We start from the raw sequence: 7,322 nt of genomic DNA, 5'->3' as shown, positions 1-7,322 counted from the left end.
TATAAGCAGTCATTGAAAGTCTCTCAACCAAAAAGAGTCCAGGGTCAGATGGGTTTAGCTCAGAATTCTACCAGACTGTCAAAGCTGAGTTAACAACAATATTCTTCTAATTATTCCACAAAATAGAAACAGAAAGAACATTGCCCAAATTTTTTAGAAGGCTGATACCTAAACCACATAAAGAGAATTACAGACCAATTTCCCTTATGAATATAGACTCAAAAATACTCAATAAAATACTTGCCAGCTGAGTCCAAGGACACATCAAAAATATCATCCACCATGATCAAATAGGCTACCCCCCAGAGATGCAGGGATGGTTCAATAGACAAAAATCCGTAAATGTAACCCACCATATAAACAGACTGGAAGAAAAAAACTACAGGATCATCTCATTGGCTGCAGAAAAGGCTTTTTGACAAAAACCCAATACCACTAAATGATAAAAGTCCCGGAGAGATTAAGAGTATTAGGCCTAAACATAATAAAGGCAGTCTACAGCAAGTCTATAAACTACATCAAATTAAATCGAGAGAAACTCCAAACAATTCCATTAAAATCCAGAACAAAACAAGGTTGTCCATTCTCTTTATATCTACTCAACACAGTACTTGAAGTTTTAGCTAGAGCAATAGAACAGCTGAAGGAGATCAAGGAGGTACAGGGGGAAGGAAGACGTGAAAGTGTCATTATTTGAAAATGATATGATAGTATACATAAATGACCCTAAAGATTCCACCAGGGAACTCCTACAGTAAAGTGGCTGGTTACAAGACAAACTTAAAAAAAATCAGTAACTTTCCTGTATACAAATGACACATAGGCTGAGAAAGAAATCACACATGCAGAACCTTTCCCAATAGCCTCCAATAATATATCTTGGTAACTCTAGCCAAGCAAACGAAAGCCATGATAAAAACTTCAAGTCTCTGAAGAAAGACATTGAACACCTGAGAAGCTGGAAAGATCTCCCCTGCGCATGGTCAGTAGGATTAACATACTAAAAATGGTTATCCTACCAAAAGCAATCTACAGATTCAATGCAGTCCCCATCGAAATCCCAACACAATTCTTTACAGACCTTGAAAGGACAATTCTCCACTTCATTTAGAAAAACAAACAAAAACAAACTAGAATAGTTAAAACAATCCCAAATAATAAAAGAACTGCTGGGGGCATCCCTGTGACTGATCTCAAGTTATACCGCAGAGATACAGTGATTTTAAAAACATCGCATGACAATACATAAATCTAAACACATGTGACACCTGGTTTTTTTTAATATATATAAAGAACTACACACAACAAAACTTCAACAAATGGTGCTGGTCTAACTGGATGTCTGCATGTAAAAAAAAGTGCAATATATATATATATATATATATATATATATCTCAAAAATTCAAGGAGGAGGCGCAGGTCACTCCTGGTTGGTGCCGGGCTCCTAGCGGTTGGAGCAAGAACGGAGGTTGAAGACTGCCTGGCGTCCATGGAGATGTCAGCAGCGGAGCAGCCGAGCCCACAGCCCCCGCATCTCGGGGACCACTGCATCCATGACGGCGACTTCGTGGTGCTGAAGCGAGAAGATGTGTTCAAAGCAGTGCAAGTCCAGCGGAGGAAAAAAGTAACTTTTGAAAAACAGTAGTTCTACCTGGATAACGCCATTGGCCATAGTTACGGGTCAGCGTTTGAAGTGGGCAGTGGAGGAAGCCTTCAGCTCAGGAAGAAGCTGGAAGAGCCCACGTCAGAGACCAAAGAAGCGGGCACTGATAATCGAAATATAGTTGATGATGGAAAATCCCAGAAACTTACTCAAGATGATATAAAGGCTCTGAAAGACAAGGGCATTAAAGGAGAGGAAATAGTTCAGCAGCTAATTGAAAATAGTACATTTCGAGATGAGACAGAATTTGCTCAAGATAAATATATTTAAAAGAAGAAGAAAAAATATGAAGCCATCATTACTATTTTGAAGCCATCTACCCATATTCTTTCAATTATGTATTATGCAAAAGAACCTGGAAAAATTAACCACATGAGATATGATACACTAGCCCAGATGTTGACGTTGGGAAACATCCGTGCTGGCAATAAAATGATTGTCATGGAAACGTGTTCAGGCTTGGTGCTAGGTGCCATGATGGAATGAATGGGAAGCTTTGGCTCCATTATTCAGCTGTACCCTGGAGATGGACCCATTTGGGCAGCAACAGCTTGTTTTGGATTTCCCAAATCTTTCCCCAGTGGTCTTCATGAATTTCCCCTCAACAAAGTAAAAAGTCTCCTCAGTGGAACATTTTCTGCCGAAATGCTATCCTCAGAGCCTAGAGACAGCACTACAGTTAAAGAAAGTAATGGCGAGCTTGAGAAAGAGATTGCTGAACAAGCGGATAAGGACAGCATTGCAGACGGCCCAGAAGGCAACGCAGAACAGAGTCCAGTGGACATTGTTCCTGGGGACCCAGAGAATAAGGAGCCTAAAGAAAAAGGAAGCAAAAGAGATTATATTCAGGAAAAACAAAGGAGACAAGAGCAGAGGAAAAGACATACGGAGGTTGCTGCTCTGCTGGGAGAAAGAAATGCAGATGGTTTGATCGTGGCCAGTCGTTTCCACCCCACGCCCCTGCTGCTGTCTTTGCTGGACTTTGTAGCCCCGTCAAGGCCGTTTGTGGTCTATTGTCAGTATAAAGAGCCTTTGTTGGAATGCTACACAAAACTGCGGGAGAAGGGAGGAGTCATTAACCTAAGACTGTCTGAAACCTGGCTCAGAAATTACCAGGTTCTGCCAGACGGAGTCATCCCAAATTGTTGATGAGTGGAGGTGGAGGGTACCTTCTGTCAGGCTTGACTGTTGCCTCAGACACCCATGGAGTAGACCCCAGTCTCGAGTCCTGTGAGGGTGCTTTAGACTCACCCAAGACTGAGGAACCAGCAGCTAAGAAACAGAAATGCATGGAATCTGCCTCTTAACTCTTAGGAGATCAGTGTTTGTTCCAAGGCCTTCTGCTGCTGGTAATTAAACTTTAAATGTCATCACTAAAATTTTTTCCCTGTCCTAAAAGTGTGTGTGCACCTGTTCCTGGGAAGACGAAAGCCTTTTGTTTGCCTCTGATGCAGAAGGATTAGTCAGGGCTGCAACTCTGATGGGCAGTAATGGATTGATTCAGCAGTTGTGTATCACAGCAGACTCAGTACTTAGAGTATCTGCAAATACCTTGGAAATGTCAACACCTTGAAAGTGTGGATGTGTAAGACTTTGTTTATATTGTAAGCGAAGATGAATGCTGTGGACTAGCTAAAACATGGTGAGCAACAAAAGGGAATTTCCTCTCATCCCTTTTCTTCCACCTGAGCAGTACGGATGTGTGAGCCTAAGAGATTTACAGTACCAAAATGTCTACCCTGTGCCCTGCAACGGAAGAAGCTTTTTTAGATACTAGATTTTGTTATTTTAATGGTTGAGGCCTGAGGAAGATCCAGGTATTTCTTTTCCTGCCTCTTCCCTTTTCGGTGCATAGAAAGGTTTGGTGGATGCTCCTTTGCTGTGAAAGCTTCTCCTTTGTTCTGGAGGAAGTGATTAAAATGTCTGTGTTCTATTAAACAATTGATTGTCCCTCTCCAGACACAGACGCAGAAACGTGTGTCAGTATTGGTATATATACATATACACAAATGTATCTGTGTGTCAGCATGGACGGAATGTGCTGCCTGTGGTGGACAGGGAGAGTGCATACACATTTATTCGAGCTGTGGTAAAGACTTGTGCAGGACAGAGCAGCTCTCGGTGTGTTGCTGTCATTCCTTGTCAAGTGTGCTTCAAGTGCCTTCTGGGAATTTCTCGCCCTGGTCTGTAAATGTCTGCTGGCATGAGGTGGGTGCCCTTTATCTCCTCTGAGGGAAGTAAGGTCAGATGCCTTTACCATCTCCATTGTAACAAATAGGAAATGTGTAGTTACGAAGACTTGTCCCCTTGAGAGTCTCAAGTCTTGTTCACTAGGACATGCACAGTGTTCCTGTCACCATAGAATCCTGGCCAGCGTGGAGCGTCTTGAAAGACAAAAAAATTGCTTTCCTAATAGCTTGTGCTGTTTGGATAAGGCTGCAGTAAAAACTTTGGTTTTTAACTCCTTTTTCTCTAAACAATTGCTTTTAAAGAATAAAATTTTCCTCCTCTGGAAAAAAAAAAATTCAAGTCCAGGTGAATCGAAGACCTCAGCATGAAACCAGACACATTGGACCTGATAGAAGAACGTGGACAATAGCCTTGAATGCAGTGCCACAGGAGATGGCTTTCTGAATGGACCACTGATAGCTCAGGCATGAAGATCAACAATCAATAAACAGGACCTCATGAAAATGAAAAGCTCCCATCGGGCAAAGGACACCATCAATCCAACAAAGAAAAGGAAACTATTTTTTACCAATTCTACATCCAGCAGAGGACTAATATCCAAAATATTTAAAGAACTCAAGAAACTCCATACCAAAAAAATAATAGTAATAAAATAACTTAAAGATGGGATACAGTTCTAAACAGAGAATTCTCAATGGGAGAGTCCCAAATGGCTGAGAAACACTTAGAGAGGTGAAAGGGCGTGAGAGAGGAGGAAGAAGGAGATGCCGCGGGGTAGTATGGACCGTGAGTGTGTGGCCATGAGGGCTGGTGGAACAGGAGCAGCGCAAACGGAATAGACACACATGTTTATGGCCATTTGGCAGGGGCGGCAGACGGGAGAGCTTAGAGGGGTCCTCCCTGCCCAGGTGTAGTGCTATAGGACCTGTTATAAATCCTAAAGCTCTCTGTGTCTTTTACTTGGAAAATAGCGGGTTAAGGAATAACTCCTGCTATAATGATTTCCTGTATTAATTAATATGTACAGAATTCGTTTTATATAATGATGTCCTGTATTAATTAATATACACAGAATTCATTTTATATGAGTTCCTGTATTAATTAATACATACAGAATTCATTTTATATAATGATTTCCTGTATTAATTAATATGTACAGAATTTGTTTTATATAATGATGTCCTATATTAATTGATATACACAGAATTCATTTTATATGATTTCCTGTATTAATTAATACATACAGAATTCATTTTATATAATGATTTCCTGTATTAATTAATATATACAGAATATTAGTATTCATTTTACAGAAATCAATATGGTAGTTCCTTAGAAAATTAGGAATCCATCTACCCTAACACCCAGCTATACCATTTGGGGGCGTACACTCAAAGGACACTCCATCCTACCATACGGACAGTCATTCAACCATGTATACTGTGGCTTTATTCATACTAGCCAGAAAGTGGAAACAAACTAGCCGTCCCTCCACAGGAGAATGGACAAAGAAAGTCTGGTACACTTACATAACAGAATATTATTCAGCTGTTTAAATAATGACGCCTTTAATTATTAAGCACTCAGAAGGCAGAGACAAGCTGTTACAGAGCAAGTTCCAGCAGGACAGCCAGTGCTGGTACACAGAGAAACCCTGTCTAGAAAAAACAAAAACAAAAACAAAAAAAAAGAAAAGAAAAAGAAAAGACGGACATCGTGAATTGAATGCAGAAGTACAAACCCAAAAGGACAGAAATGGAATATATCCAATTATTTAATTGTGTGTGGACATCGGGCATCAAGTAAATGGTAACCTAGCTACAATCTGCAGTCCCGGATAGGTTAGGTAAAGAGGAAGAGTCTGGGGGGTGCATGGATCTCCCTAGGATGGGGAAACAGTTTGTGGGTAGACGGAGGGCAGGTGAGGGTAGGAGGGGGAGGGGTCAGTTGGAGAACAGAGTGAAACCTAGTGCAGTGGAAGCTTCCTGGAATCAATGACGATGAGCCGAAGGCAGACTCCTAGTAATGGAGGATGCAGCGTCTTAGCGGGCCACCTCTTATAGCCAGACAAGGCTCCCAGTGGTGGAACTGGACTGCTAGCCAAGGAGGTCCCATGGAAATCCCCAAACAACCCAAGCTGATGCTCAGACAGGGGGCTGTTCTCTGCAAACTGACGGTTGGCCCCCGTTGCCAAGGATAGCATTCCCACAAGCCATGGAACATGGAAAATTTGAGCTGGTGCCTAACGTAGAACTTTGCCCTAAGTTCTAGTCTCTTTCATTCAGAAAAGTACCCTGCAGCCTACCAAAAATGAAATATGTACACCATGCCAGTCACAAAACCCCTAATGTACAATCTGTCCTGCCTGCATTATATGCCAGGGCAATGGTGACACAGAGCTTGTGGAATTAGTCAACCAATGTCTGATTTGACTTAAGGCCCACTCCGTGCGAAGGAACCCATACCCAACACGGCTTGAGGCACCAAGAACCAGAGAGACTAGATAGCCCAGAGACCTAGGGCAGATCCAAACACGGCTAGTCTGAAAAAAATCAACAAAATGACTCCTAATGATACTCTGCTATGCTCATAGATCAGTGCCTTATTCTGACATCATCAGAAAGGCTTCCTCCAGCAGCAGATGGGAACAGAGACAGAGACCGACAGCCGGACATTATGTGGAGGGAGAATCTAAACTGGCAGAGTCCTTCAAATCCCTCCCCCCGGAGCATTTATAGAATCCTATAGAAAAGGGGGCAGAAAGAGTATAGAGTAAAGGGAGTGGGAGAACATGGCCCTCTGAACGAACTAAGCAAGGCTCACATGAATTCACGGGGACAGAAGCAGCAACCACAGGACCTACGTGGGTCTGCACTAGGTCCTGGGTGTGCATTCATACCTAGTCACTTCGTCCTCTTACGGGACTCCTTACTATAAGAACAAGTGGGTCTCTGACTCTCTCCTCTTGCTTCTGTCAGGTTCCCTTGTTCAACTCCAATAGGATGGGATTCGCTTTGTCTTCTTATGTTTTATTCGGTCATGTCGTTATTATCTCTCAGAAGTCTGTTGTTTTCTATTGAGAGACAGACAGGGCGTGGACGGATCCAAAGGCGAGGTGAGGTGGGGAGGAACTGGGGAGAATAGAGGAAGGGGAAACTTTAATCAGGATGTATTGTATGAAAAAAATAACCTATTTTCAATAATGAAAAAAAAAGAAGGAAAGAAGGATGGGGTTCAGATTTAGGAGCTGACCCTGATTCTGAAACTCCTGCGCTGATTTCAAGAGAGGACAATGGTCCTAGGGAAGTCCACACATCCTCTAGCAGTATTTGCCTCCATTAGAAACAGGAAGGAGATGGGTCTGAGACTTTTTGAGATTGAGAGCTTTTGCAGGACCCAGGTTAGCTCCTGTGTGAGAGGGTGGTTAGTAAAGAGCTGGCCTGGGCCTGCACCCCATGGCTTGCAGCCT

The 7,322-nt window shown here is 42.4% G+C and overlaps 1 pseudogene; it reads left to right on the top strand.

The window, feature by feature from the left end:
* The first annotated feature begins 1,444 nt into the window (after positions 1 to 1,444).
* LOC116893767 lies at positions 1,445 to 3,402 on the top strand (annotated as a pseudogene).
* Positions 3,403 to 7,322: the final 3,920 nt, after the last annotated feature.

Source organism: Rattus rattus, chromosome 2 (genome assembly GCF_011064425.1).
Source record: "Rattus rattus isolate New Zealand chromosome 2, Rrattus_CSIRO_v1, whole genome shotgun sequence".
NCBI classification, from domain to species: Eukaryota; Metazoa; Chordata; class Mammalia; order Rodentia; family Muridae; genus Rattus; species Rattus rattus.
This window is presented reverse-complemented; position numbering and strand designations above follow the sequence as displayed.